This window comes from Gossypium arboreum, chromosome 5 (assembly GCF_025698485.1).
Source record: "Gossypium arboreum isolate Shixiya-1 chromosome 5, ASM2569848v2, whole genome shotgun sequence".
Lineage (NCBI taxonomy): Eukaryota > Viridiplantae > Streptophyta > Magnoliopsida > Malvales > Malvaceae > Gossypium > Gossypium arboreum.
The window spans coordinates 30,380,257-30,395,681 of NC_069074.1; positions in this window are offsets into that span (position 1 = coordinate 30,380,257).

Sequence of the window (15,425 nt, forward strand, 5' to 3'; positions counted from 1 at the left end):
TAATGTCGAAAATTTGAAAAATTTTAAAATTCAATCATCTTTGCATTACATGTGTTTGTATTATTGCATATGTTATATATTCTGATACACATTGCATGACCGTTGTGGTCACATCCTTAAGTGGGAGTGAGAAACTACGCCTTCGTGAGGTTTTTAGCTCCGTGCAGGATAGTGGATCACTTTCGGGATACATCCGTACCTATGGTTTCGTGAGATTTTCATCTCCGTGTAGCCATAGGGAAATGTATTCCCCTAAACTGAACTCGATTCAAATGAGCCTATAATGGGTGAGAATCGAGGAATCTGCTGGTTCAAGTACCTCTACTTTAGAACTAAAACCTCATATAGAAAAACCGTAAGAGCTCAACTTAGTTAGAATTATACTTTAGATATTACATTTACATATCATTCTTGAGTTTATTAATATTATGTGATATGGACTGTTTCTTTTTTTTCATTGCATGTCATTTCGCATTTAAAAGGTATCGATTCACGGTCAGTTTCTAAGTTAGAAAGTTTTATTATGGAGAATGGACTTCTTGATAGAGTGGGGGGCAACGCTAACGTCTATAGATGGTCTGAGCAAACTCAGCTAGGAAAAGGGGATAGCATAACTGTGGGATATATTTCGGAGTTGTCAGACTACACTCGCATCAGTGTCACACAGAATAATCTGCAAGAGCTTAAGGCGATTTGGGATCAATGGGGCAATGAGACCAAGCAATCATTCTATGGTAAGTACAGACATTTTCCATATTTTTTTTGATATTCAGGTTGATGAGAACTTGTTTCGAGCTCTCACTCAGTTTTGGACCCCAACATACAGTTGTTTTACCTTTGGGGAGGTAGATTTAGTGCCTACTGTGGAGGAATACACAGCTTTACTTCGGTGTCCTAGATTTCAGTGTGATAGGATTTATTCTCGAGCTGCTTGTGTCCCAACCTTTGGTAAGAAGTTGATGACCATTACGGGGATGAGCGAGCAGTGGACCATGGCTAGAATTAAGGAAAAGGGTGAGAGTAAGTGCATTCCGTGGGGAGCTTTGAAAGATCTGATCCAGACGCATCCAGACGAGGCAAAGAAGGTAGACATTTTTGCCTTAAGCTTATACGGATTGATGGTTTTCCCCAGGGCCTTGGGATATGTGGATGAGGCGACTACAGATCTCTTCCATCGACTTAGCAAACGAGTCACTTCTATTCCTACGATTTTGGCAGAGACATTCAGGTCCTTGAATGCATGTAGGAAGACCAGTGCAGGCAGGTTTGATGGTTGTGCTCAGTTACTTTTAGCTTGGCTCTACAGTCATTTCTGATTGATAGATAGGGTGGTTTGTCGGGTCTTCTTCGAGGATTACTCCCCGTTGAAGGACATAGTAGCTTCAACTAGGAGAGTTGATATTCCTGAAAAGAATTGGATAGCGCTACTTCAGAACCTTCAGTCGAAAGATGTTGAGTGGAGGACTCCGTGGATTATTTCCGGTGAGATTCTTTACCGATGCGACAATTTTGATTGGGTTCCTCTGTTGGGAATTTGGGGTGCCATCGGTTATGCCCTTTTGCTGGTGTTGAGGCAACATGGTTTGAGGCAGTTCGTACCAGCAACTTATGGATTGGCTCAAAGTGAGTTCTTATATAGAGGAGATGATTACAAGACGAAGGTTAGTGAGATCTCTAGTGCTTGGAACCAGACTTGTAGATTGAAAGGAGTAGCCATTAACCCTGCTACGACCCCTGAGTACATTGAGTGGAAGAGTAGAAGGATTAATGACAATATCCTTAGGCCAAGCACGGAAGGAGCTCGACCGATGGAGGAATATTTGCAAGTAATGCCCTCGGAATTAGAGATCATGAAGCAAGAGTTCGAGAGAAAGAACTTGGAGTTCGAGAAGAGGATAGTAAAGCTTGAAGAAGAAAAGATGTACTTGAGCCTAGATGCTGACATTCAAAAAATAGAGGTCAAGAAAGAGAGGAAAGAAAAAAGAAAGATCGAGGAGGATCGAGACGATTTAAAAGAGCACTACAAAAGGGTACAAGTAGCTTTGAAAAGAACAGGGCTAGGAAGGTTTTCATTTCAGGGACAGAAAGAGGTCCAAGAGGAAAAAGCTAAGGCCGAATATTAGGAAAAGAAGTTCCAAGAGATACAATCACGGAATTTGACCTTAGAAAAAGAAAATTAGGGTTTAAAGACTAAAGTAACTGAGCTCGGGCGATCCTTTTATCTATATCAAAGTCATGACTCTACGGTTGAAGTAAAGAAATTAAAAGACAAGGTTGAGGAGTTGGAATCAACATTGCAGGATAGGAGGCTCCTAATCAAGCAGCTTGGGGTACGAGAAGATCACTTGAAGGGAGAGCTTCATCAGTCTAGAGGACAGGTCAGAGAAAGGGATCACGTCATTGGAGAAGCTGTAGCCCAGATTCGAGAGGTCGCTGAGCACGTGCCAGACTTGGCAATACGAGCTGATGTATTGAGTTTGATGTATGAATCATCGTCGGATAAAGGACGAAAGTTAGCCCTTTTATTAGATAGAGTTAAAACTTTGGGCATTAGGGCGAAAGTGTATTTGTAATCCTCTCATATGTAAAGATATTCTTTTTCTAAATAAAGTTTTCTAAATGAGATTGAATAAGAATCGATATCCTTTTTGCATTCATTTGCATCTCATAGCATTTCATCGCATCGTTTACATTCAAAGTTATAGAAAGACTCTAATTAGTTAAAATTACCAGAAGGAGAGAAGTAGAAAAGAAAATCTAGAAATCACGCATCAGTACGGAACTCATGCAAAATCTAGGAATATGGATCAAAGGTTTGAACAGCTACAAAAGGACATGCAGGACCAATTGCAAGAGCAATTGGAAAAAATGCAAAACGACATGAGGGAGCAAATGTTGGAAGCTCAGAGGAACATGATGGCTGAGATGGCTCAACTACTGAGGGCCACTGACAAGGGAAAGGCTCCCATGGCAATCACTGAAGAGGAGAATGAGGGTCATCCTCCTGGTTTCACTCCACCTCACGCACAAACTCAACCTGAGGCATATCCTCAAGGGCCGTTTGTCACAATAAGGCCTCAACAAGGTCAAGTTGATGTTGGGATCCCCATAAATTTCCCAACTGGCTCGGGATTCAATTTAGGTGACAATCCTGCAAATCCTCTCATTCCTGACTTAGACATGGCTGAAAAAGAGGATTTAAGAATTAAGGCTGCAAGACTGTTGGAAAAACGCTACAAATGGCTGGAGGAAAAGTTCAAGGCTTTAGAGAATGCTAATGGACATCATAGGGTTGATGACAAAGATCTAAGCTTGGTACCAGACTTGATGCTTCCTCACAAATTCAAGATGCCAGAATTTGAGAAGTACAACGGGACTACTTGCCCTGAAACCCATATCACGATGTTCTGTAGGAGAATGACTGGGTATGTGAACAATGATCAGTTGTTGATCCATTGTTCCCAAGAAAGTTTAATTGGAGCAGCAGCCAAGTGGTACAATCAGTTGAGCCGGGCCAGAATAAGTTCATGGCAGGACCTTGCCCAAGCCTTTATGCAGCAGTACAATCATGTGACTGACATGACGCCAGATAGAATCACGTTGCAAAATATGGAGAAAAAGCCTAATGAAAACTTTAGGCAATACGCACAAAGATAGAGAGAGGTGGCGATGCAAGTTCAACCACCATTGTTGGAGAAGGAAACTATCATGTTGTTCATCAACACTTTGAAGGCTCCATTCATTACCCATATGATTGGGAGTACTACTAAAAGCTTTATGGATATAGTTATGGCGGGAGAGATGATCGCGAATGCCATAAGAGGTGGCAAAATCGAGGAGGAAACAGTCAAAAGATCGGCCCCAAGGAGAAAGGATAGGGAAGTGAATAATACAAGCATCTATAACATGAGGGCAATCACAATTGGTCAGTCTAAAATGGCTGCGGTTGAGCAACAAATTTCTCAAAAGAAAGAGTTTAAAACCAGGCAGAACACTGAAAAGATGCAATTCACACTTATTCCTGTGATATATCGTGACCTCTATCAAAGCTTATACGATGCACATGTTATTTCTCCTTTCCATTTAAAACCATTGCAGCCCCCATATCCTAAATGGTATGACGTAAATGCCAGATGTGAATATCATGCTGGAAACCGAGGCATTCGATCGAAAATTATACCAGTTTCAAGAAAGCCGTGGAGAGGCTTATTGTGGTGGGGGTAGTAAAGTTCAACAATACCCCTAGTACTGAAAACCCGCTGCCAAATCATGGTGATCAAGGAGTGAATGCCATTGGCGAAACCAGTGAAAGAAGAGTGAAGGAAGATGTTGCTGAGGTGAGGATGCTTATGAAGGTGATCTGGGAGGAGATGATGAAGAGAGGTATGTTAACCTCTAAAAACGAGAAAGGAGAAATAAGGAACTATGGTGAGTTCCATGAGAAAGAAGGATATGAAACTCAAGACTGTAAAGAATTCAAGGCCTTGGTGCAAGGCTTTATAGACAATAAAGAGCTACAGATTTTTGAAGGTAGCTCTAGTAAAAAACAAGTATGTGTGCTAGAGGATGAACAGCAAAGAACCAGTCGGCCAAAGATTATTATTTCCTTGCAGGGGAATAATGAAGTAAGGGCACAAGTGGTGCCTAAGGTCATAATCCATAAACCTGTGTTCTTTCCTTATAAGGATAATAAGAGGGTACCATGGAGTTATAACTGCCATGTTTCATTGCCAGAAAAAGAGGATGTAGCCAGTACGTCCAAGGATGTACAAATTGAAAGTTCCCATAGACGGAGTGAGAAGCGGTATGATACAGTGGGCATCAAAGAAGAACCCATAAAAATAATAAATGCTAGTGTGGAGAAGGAAAAAAAAGCTGAAGTACCTGTCAAGGAGCCAATAAAGGAGGAGGAGGCTAAGGAATTTCTAAAGTTCCTTAAGCATAGCGAGTATAGCGTGGTCGAGCAATTGTATAAGCAGCCAGCTCACATATCAGTGTTGGCTCTACTTCTGAGTTCCGAGGCGCATAGGGGGCATTGATGAAGGTGCTTAACGAGACATATGTCACCCATGACATATCCGTTAACAAGCTGGACCGGTTGGTGAACAACATTAGCGCGGATAATTCCATCTACTTTAATGATGATGAAATCCCACCAGGGGGCAGGGGGTCAACTAAGGCCTTGCACATTACCACTCGATGCAAAGGGTACACACTCCCAAGTGTGCTTGTTGATAATGGATCAGCTCTGAATGTTCTACCATTGTCTACATTGAACAGATTACCTATTGATGATTCTCACATGAAAACGTGTCAAAATGTGGTAAGAGCATTTGATGGTACAGAAAGAAAGGTGATGGGAAGGATTGACATCTCCTTGAAAATTGGGCCGAACATATATGAAGTAGACTTCTTGGTGATGGATATCAAGCCTTTCTACAATTGCTTGCTAGGCAGGCCATGGATACACTTAGCAGGAGCGGTGCCCTCGTCATTGTACCAGAAATTAAAGTTAGTGACGGATGGACGATTAGTAACCATCAATGCAGAGGAGGATATTATAGCCGCAGTCACTAGTAAGGCCCCTTATGTCGAGACAAACGAAGAATCTATTGAGTGTTCTTTTCGCTCTTTAGAATTTGTAAATATGACTTTCATTTCAGAAGGGAGTGAGCTACTGGTACCAAGAATAGCAAGAGCTACGAGGATGGCTCTACAAATGATGGCAGGAAAAGGAGCCTTACCAGGAAGAGGTTTAGGAAAGTATCTGCAAAGAGGGACTCAGATCCCAAAGTTGATTGAGAAGAAAGACCGCTTTGTTTTGGGCTTCAAGCCAGATTATAAGCAAAGAATGAAAGACATAGAGAAGCACCAAGAAAGGAGAAGGACGCGTTTAGATGGAAGAGAAGTGGGGTGGGAATCGATGATGTTCCCTCCTATATCCAAAACCTTCATATCAAGAGGGTTACTTGTAGAGAAGAGTCATCAGATTAATGCTGCACACAATAAAGGATCGGAGCAAAGGAACCTTGAGGGCATTCGCCCTTACGAATCGGGAAGCTCTTTGAACAATTGGACTGTGGAGGAACTTCCTGTAGTCTTTAGGAATTCTTCAGAGTAATTCTCAAAACATTCTTGTTACTTTAAAGCCTAGGAGTAATAGGACTACATTTGTGAAAATAGGCTTACGTTCATCTATTATTATTTAAATAAAACATAACTTTTATCAATTTCAATGAGTATTGTTTTATTTTTATCAACCAATATTCCGTTAAAATTTTAATTATTATTCTTTCATTCATAGTACATAAATAATCATTTTTCAATTCATTCATTCTTTGTATATTCTTTATACCTCACAGGTCCCTAGATATCAATGACATGAGCATTGATATTACAAATCCTGATTTCTCTCGCGAGCAAGACATGTGTCAAGAGGAATCTCAGGATTTTGAAGATGTCCAGGATTGTGATGTGTCTCCAAGTCTATTGAGAATGGTAAAACAGGAAGAGAAACAAATTATGCTCCAAGAGAAAGAGGCAATAGAGAATGTGGCTCTTGAGGAAGGAAAAGAGGTGAAAATTGGGACATTTATTACCAAGGACACAAGGCAAGGACTGATTGAGTTGCTAAGTGAATTCAAGGATATCTTTGCATGGTCCTATCAGGATATGCCAGGGTTAAACACTGATATTATGGTGCATCGTCTTCCAATAAAATAAGATTGTAAGCCAGTCCAACAGAAGTTGCGGAGAATGAGGCCAGATATTGTTTTGAAAATAAAGGACGAAGTTAAGAAGCAGTTCGATGCGGGTTTCTTACAAGAGGTAAAGTACTCGGAATGGGTAGCTAACATTGTGTCTGTTCCTAAGAAAGATGGAAAGGTACGAATGTGCGTTGATTACTGAGATCTGAACAAAGCTAGCCCAAAGGAAAATTTTCCTTTGTCACACATCGATACTTTAGTAGACAACACGGCAAGATATTCGTTGTTCTCTTTCATGGATGGTTTCTCGGGGTACAATCAGATAAAGATGCATCCAGAGGACATGGATAAAACTACCTTTATAACCTTGTAGGGTACCTTTTGCTGCAAAGTGATGCCGTTTGGATTAAAGAATGCGGGGGCAACATACTAATGGGCTATGGTGAATTTGTTCCATGACATGATACATAAGAATATTGAGGTGTATGTTGATGATATGATTGCCAAGTCGCGAACAGAAAAAGAGCACATTGAGGTTTTGAGAAGATTGTTTTTGAGATTGAGAAAGTTTCAGTTGAAGCTCAATCCAGCAAAGTGTACCTTTGGAGCTAGATCAGGAAAATTATTAGGCTTCGTAGTTAGTGAAAAGGGAATTGAAGTTGACTCAGACAAGGTCAGAGCCATACGAGAATTACTTCCACCACAAACTCAGAAGAAAGTTCGAGGATTTCTAGGAAGACTGAATTACATTGCTCGGTTTATTTCACAACTAACTGAGAAGTGTGATCCCATCTTTCGCCTCCTTAGAAAGCACAATCAAGGTACATGGGATGAGGAATGCCAGAATGCTTTTGAAAAGGTCAAATAGTACTTGTTGAATGCTCTAGTGTTACCTCCGCCCAGTCCATATAGACTACTAATATTATACTTATCAATATTCAGCAATTCCATGGGATGTGTGCTTGGTCAACATGACGAGTCGGGAAGAAAGGAGAAGGCGATATACTACCTCAGTAAAAAATTTACAGAGTGTGAGATGAAATATTCGCCAATTGAGAAATTGTGTTGTGCTTTAATCTGGACGACTCGAAGGTTAAGACAGTACATGCTATATCATACTACGTGGCTTATTTCAAAACTTGACCCTTTGAAGTATATGATGGAGTCAACAGCGTTGAATGGGAGAATGGCGAGATGGAAAATTCTGCTTTCAGAGTTTAACATAGTCTATGTGAGCCAGAAGGCTATAAAAGGAAGTGCGATAGCAAATTTTCTAGCTAGTAGAGCTCTAGAAGACTATGAGCCGTTGAATTGCGATTTCCCAAATCAGGAGTTTATGTGTGTAGCAACCACAGAGAATTGTCCTTAGAAGTTGAGCTTTGATGGGGCATCCAATGCAGTGGGAAATGGAATTGGGGCAGTCCTCATATCCCCAGATGGCGATTATTATCCATTCACATGCAAGTTGGATTTTGATTGTACAAACAATATAGCCTAGTATGAAGCATGCATTATGGGACTCCGAGAGGCTATAGAGCAAGGAATAAGAATCTTGGAAGTATATGGAGACTCTGCGTTGGTAATTTACCAGCTTAAAGGTGAATGGGAGACAAGAGATCCTAAACTGATCAATTATCGAAAGGTATTTTTGGGGTTATATGAGGAGTTCGATGTCATCACTTTCAATTATATCCCATGAGACGAAAATCAGATGGTAGATGCTCTAGCAACCTTGGCTTCAATGATCAAAGTGAATAAAGAAGAGGAGATGAGACCCATTCAGATGAGTATTTTTGAGGCTCTAGCTAGTTGTTGTAACATCGAGGAAAAAGAAAATGATGATAATCCTTGGTATTTGGATATATTGCGATATGTGAGAGATCGTAAATACCTAGAACAGGCAACTGAAAATGATAAGCGAACTTTAAGGAGATTAGCTTGTGATTATGTTTTGGACGGGAACATCTTGTACAAAAGAAGAAAGGACCAAGTACTATTGATATGTGTTGACGCCGTGGAAGCTAAGTTAATCTTGGAAGAAGTTCACGAGGGTGTTTGTAGGACGCACGCTAATGATTTCACGATGGCTAGAAAAATCATGAGATTTGGATATTATTGGTCTACTATGGGAGGGGATTGTATCAATTACGCCAAGAAATGCCATAAATGTCAGATTTATGGAGACAAGATTCATGTACCACCTTCACCTCTACATGTTATGACTTCTCCATGGCCTTTTTCTATGTGGGGCATGGATGTCATTGGGCCAATATCACCAAAAGCTTCAAATGGACACCGCTTTATTTTTATGGTCATTGATTACTTCACGAAGTGGGTAGAGGCTGCTTCTTATGCAAATGTTACTAAGTCAGCTATAAGTCGTTTCTTAAAGAAAGAGATGATTTGTTGGTATGGGATGCCTGAGAGGATCATATCAGACAATGCATTGAACTTGAACAACAAAATGATAGCAGAGATTTGTAGTCAGTTCAAGATTAAGCATTATAATTCGTCTCCATATCGCCCAAAGATGAATGGGGCAGTGGAAGCTGCTAACAAAAACATCAAGAAGATAGTGGGGAAAATGACTGAAACCTACAGAGATTGGCATGAGAAGTTATCATTTTCACTCTTAACCTATCGAACATCCATCAGAACTTCTACTGGGGCAACTCTTTTTTCGCTGGTTTACGGGATGGAAGCAGTGTTACTTATTGAAGTTGAAATACCTTCTCTTCGAATTTTGTCAGAGATAAAACTAGATGAGGCAGAATGGATTGAATCGCGATACGACCAGTTGAACTTGATCGAAGAAAAGAGGTTAAAAGCTATTCTCCATGGTCAGATGTATCAGAAGCGTATGATGCGAGCTTATGATAAGAAGGTTCGTCCAAGAGAATTCCATGAGGGGGACTTTGTACTAAAAAAGATCCTTCCCATTCAGAAGGAATTTAGAGAAAAATGGATGCCAAATTGGGAAGGGCCGTATGTAGTGAAGAAGGCTTTCTCTGGAGGTGCATTGATTTTGATAGAAATGGATGGGAAGAGTTTACCCAATCCAATGAATTCAGACTCAGTCAAAAAGTACTTTGTCTAAAGGAGAGGAGAATCCAAGGAGAAAACCCGCAAAGGGCGCCTTAAATTTTCGACAAAATAATAATAATAATAATAATAATAATAATAATAATAATAATAATAATAATAATAATAATAATAATGGAGAGGCCAAGGTGAAAACCCGCAAAGGGTGCCTTGTGACCAAAGGGGTTTTGAGTTGAAAACCCGAAGGGGCAGCTCAAATTTTGAAAAGCACACGGTAATCTTGCTATATTTGATTCAACGAAGAGTGAAGCGCGTTGCATATTGGGGCATCAACAAAGTACTTTGGATCTTTTAAACACATGTTGAATTCAAGAAAGTCTTCATGGAGTTGGCATATAAATGCTCAAGCGGCGATATCTAGGGCATCTAACTTTTGTCCTGTTTGCTATCTTTAGATTCTTTTTCTTATCAAAGATAGGCTTTCAGATTAATTTCCTTTGTATTTTTGACAAATTTATTCAAATCTAATTATTCTCAAGATTAAATTCATCTTCCAATATTCTCAAAGTATGTTGCATTAATATAATGAACTAAACAATTTTCACAAATGAAGTTTTGATCATTACTCTGTAAGTTTCTAGAAAATACAAGAAACTAAAACAGAACAATTGTTCAAGGAATTCACGTAGGTGAGATTTGAAAGAACTTGAGGGAATTCTTTATTTGGTCCAAAATGATGGTTGGACAAATCAAACGATTCGATCCTAAGAGAGGATTATCTTACAAATATCTTTGATGGGTCATAGCATTTGAAGAATGGTACAAACCCATGGGCTGAGTAAAGAATGATATTTCGAGAGAAATAAGGATGAGCTTGGATGAAAGAATGAGTAGTGACATCTGAATAGGGGTCATATTCATAAACATTTTGCATTATAACAGGTTTAATTAGGAGCATTTGGCCCATTTTAATCATAAGCATCCTAATCAATAGGCATGAATTCATACACATTATACAGGTTGTGTCCTTCAAGGGACAATGAAGATTGGTGCGCCTTAACCCCCTAAGCAGTAGGGTAATAGGCTAAAGCATAGCAGATCTGACCTTCAAGTATTTACACTGAAACAGATCCAAGATGATTTGGAGTCTCTGTATTGTCAGTGAGCAGATCGAAGAAGATGATTTGGCGTCTCTGTATTGGCAGAGAGTAGATCGAAGACAGAGCTGATCTGGCTTTTACGTGTTTACGTTGAAGCAAATCTAAGATGATTTGGCGTCTCTGTATTGGCAGGGAGAAGATCGAAGACATAGCTGATTTGGCTTTCACGTGTTTACATTGAAGCAAATCTAAGATGATTTGGCGTCTCTGCATTGTCAGAGAGCAGATTGAAGATAACAGATTTGGCATCTCCATTTCGACGGAGAGCAGATACATAGCAGATCTAACCTTCAGATGATTTTACTGAAGCAGATCCAAGATGATTTGGCATCCTTGTGTTCACAAGGAGCAAATCGAAGACACAGCAGATTTAGCTTTCACGGGTTTACGCTGAAGTAGATATAAGATGATTTGGCATCTCTGTACTGTCAGAAAACAAATCGAAGAAGTAGATTTGGCGTCTCTGTGTTCGACGGAGAGCAGATCGAAGATATAAACATGACAGTCTTGAGTTTGCAATGAGCAGATTGAGGACCATGATCCGTTAAAACCTGGAAAATTTGGTCTTTCTATGAGTCTTTGCTCGATTCCTGTTACACAGCAATGAGCAAAGAGGGGCAGCTATAATAGCCCAAATTTACCCGGGCTTGCAAGAATTAAATTAATTAAAAAATAAAATTAAACAGTTCCTTGATAGTCCATTTACAATAGCCCGTAGGCCCAAAATTAGAACTACCCAGCAGACCCATTTACACCCTACCTCTGATACTCTAAACCCAAGATTTAATAGGCCCAATTAGCCCAATCTGCCTTCAGCTTCAGGGAACCCTAGTTAGGCTTCAAAAGTACCAACTAAGTGATCAATAGTGTGATGAAGTTTCCCAACGATCTCCGAGTCCGAGCTAGCTTTGATTATCTATAAAACAGGGAAGGAATACACAAAGTAAGCTTTTAAAAGCTTAGTAACCTCGTATGAAATAAATCTAATCCAATCACATAAATATAATTCAATTTATTAAAACACCAACACATAGCTCATTAGCTAACAAACCTTCCAAGTGCTCAGTCATAAAATTATATGCTTTCATCCTCGTTTTTCTTGATTCAATGCTCAAATAGCTCTTTCACATATCTTTATCATCTCGTACGAATGCCATACACATTCTCATCTTTCTTTTACCTGTTGAACCATTCAGAATAGAATTCGGATACACAGAGATCTCACACAATAAGTACCTATACCATGGTCTGAAACCAAATCAAGGTAACTTATCCATAATTTTGATATCATGGCCCGTAGCCAAATCAACTGATATGCATGACCCGAAGCCAAATCGGATTATCTCACACCCGTAGTGCTATATCATGGCCCAAATCCAACTCAAATGTCCCTAATGACATTTCACTAGCATCCTAAACCATTCCTAAGGTTTAATCGGGCTTCCAACTGTCGAATCATCCTTGACTCACTTTCAAACTTATTCATAATCACATAATCACAATTCATGCTATAGCAAAGTAGATAAAATGCATACGTAATGAATTTATAACATACAAACTTACCTCGCACTCGAAATTGACAAATAGGATCGATTACTCGACAACTTTCGATTTCCCCTGATCTAAATCTGATTTCTTTCTTTTTTGATCTATATACATTCAAAATTGACTCATTTAATCACCTATTCATTCAATTTCATCCAAAAATACCTATTTTTAAATTTTTACACTTTATCCCCTAAAGTTCCACATTTATTCAATTTAGTCCTTATTTCACAAAAACACAAATTACACTAAATTTGAAAAAACACATGCTTAGATGATTTATACTTGAGTCCCTAGAACCCAAAAATTTCATTTATTTCACATTTCAACCCCTCAATTTATACTTTTCACAATTAAATCCCTAATAGACATTTTTACTCAAAATCACTTAACAAAACTTGATAATCTATCATTTATCTTTCATTTTTAATCATAAACATTCAAAAACATCAATCTATCATCAATGGAAACTCACAAGTTCATCAACCAATTCAAAAATTAGGGTAGGGCTAGCTAGAATACGAAGCAACGATTACAAAAACATAGAAATCATCAAAAACCGAGCTCAAACATACCTTAATCAAGCTATATGCTAGCCGAACCCTAAAACACCAAAAATGGATTCTTCTTATTCAATAATCGGTGGTGGAAAATGATAATAAGGCTTGTTTTTGTTTTGTTTTATTAATATTAACCTTATTAACCAATTTACCATTTTAACCTTAATTTAAAACAGTTTAAAAACACCTAATACAAGCCCATTTATGTCAAGTTCCACTAAAAATGGTCTAATATCATCATAAGGACCTTTCATTTAATAATCCATAGTAATTAGACACCTTTATCAAATAGAATGCAACTTTTACATTTTATGCGATTTAGTCCTTTTCTCAAATTAAGCATCCAAACGATAAAATTATTTCACGAAACTTTCAAACATATATAATCAAATTCTGTAAACACAAAAAATAATATTAAAATAATTTTTCGACCTCAGATTTATGGTTCCAAAGCTACTATTTCGATTTAGCTAAAAATCGGGCTGTTACAATTTACATATGGTGTAATGATGCAAACTTAGTTAGAAGTTAATAAATTATTTTGGCCAAATTGAATACATGGTTATACATATTTTAATGTTGTCATTTGAGGTGCCTTTGGGCATATTGGTTGGATGTTATTGTACCATATGTGTTTGGCTTGATTATGCATGGTTTTGGTGCCTTTTGAGGACTTAGGTATATGTACAAAAGGGATTATAGGTACATGTTGAAAAAAGTGAGGAAAATGGCTTGTAAAATAGCCTATTTTCATCCACACAAGTAGAAACACAGGCGTGTATCTCAGCCGTGTGTCCCCTGTAGTTTTCAAAGGGTTTCAAGTCAAGTTTTACACGGCCTAGCACACGGTCTGGCCACATGCCGTGTGACCGCTACAGTTTGTAAATTTTCATCTTTTCCCTGAAATTTCTATATGTTTCTGATTTAGTCCCGATTTGTTTCTAATGTGTTTTTATGGCCTCAAGGGCTTGTATAAGGGACAATATGTATGCTATTGATTGGTTTTGTTGTGATTGGTTATATGAATTAAATGTACTAATTTTTTTTATAGTTCTGATATGTGAACTCTGGGGCATCGTAACCCTATTCGGACAATGGATACGGGTTAGGGTGTTATATGCATTCTTCTTCTATTCAGAGTTATCCTTCCCTAACTCAATTAGAACTTTCATGGAGATATTCACCATAACAAGTTCTTCTATTAATTTAAAATTCTTGGATTTAACTATTGACAGAGTGTCATTCATTAAATCTCAAAAAGTATCTCCAAGCTGTACACCATTGTTAGCCCCACTCGTCCCATTTGGGACACCAACCACTTTTCATACCTATTCTCATAAGTATTCGCATCATGCAATAAACCATCTCCCATGTCACAGTTTCCTCTTTTCTGATCTCTTACACAGATGATCATTGTTATGCATGCTATTGTTTTCAGCTCTACATTTGGAGTCGATATAAGTTTTTTTTCCATAACGCCACCATTCTAATTCAACCCATCCACTTCCTGCAACTATTGATCAGCCAACTATTGATTAGCAGATTCATTTAGTGTCTTATCGCCCATTCTAGCTATCACAACTCCATTTTCTTTCTTGTTCATTGTGGAACTACCCATCCCTACAATTTCTTCAAGAGTCTTTCATCTGACAAATTCAGTCTATTCACTTCCATTCTTCAATTTTCAACTCTTCTCATTGATTTTATTAGGCATTTATGTTCTCTCGCCTTCTGTCGTCATACCTTTTTCTAGCGACTTTTCAACTTAGCCTATATCTTGCATATTCGACTCAGAAACAACTATTTCTAGACACCGTTCTAACGCTAAAGCCCAATGGCGTTGATTTGGTTCATTCCTTGTAACTAGACCTGTGATTTCAGTAACTCTAACATGATAACTTTCTTCACAAAACTAGAGAATAACGACCTCATCCACTCTCTGCAATTGTTTGGACAAGATTGCTAGAGCCATTTTACTATAACCTTTCATAGAACATATATTTTAACCCAACGAAACTGAAGAACCCCAACTCTCTGCAATTCTCTTAAATATGATATAATTCCACATATTAATTGGTACTCCAAGTACCTCAACCCAAGTGATTCTGTTTGAAGCACAAAAAAAGTTGGACCACCGAATGATCTCCTTATGCCATAACTAATACACAACCTATCCTTATGCCAGTCATGTACCCAGATTTCAGGACCAAAAGCATATCAAACAATCATATTCATATTCATACACCCCATTAATTCCACATATCATTTTTTGTTCATTTAAGTGTGTTTTCTCGTGATCTTCCAATTTGATTTGCAATATAGCTGCCCTACCGAAGGCATCACAAACATATTCCCTTTCTTCATCTCCACATGTCACACCTCGCATATCACACGTAGATGATACTAGCTTG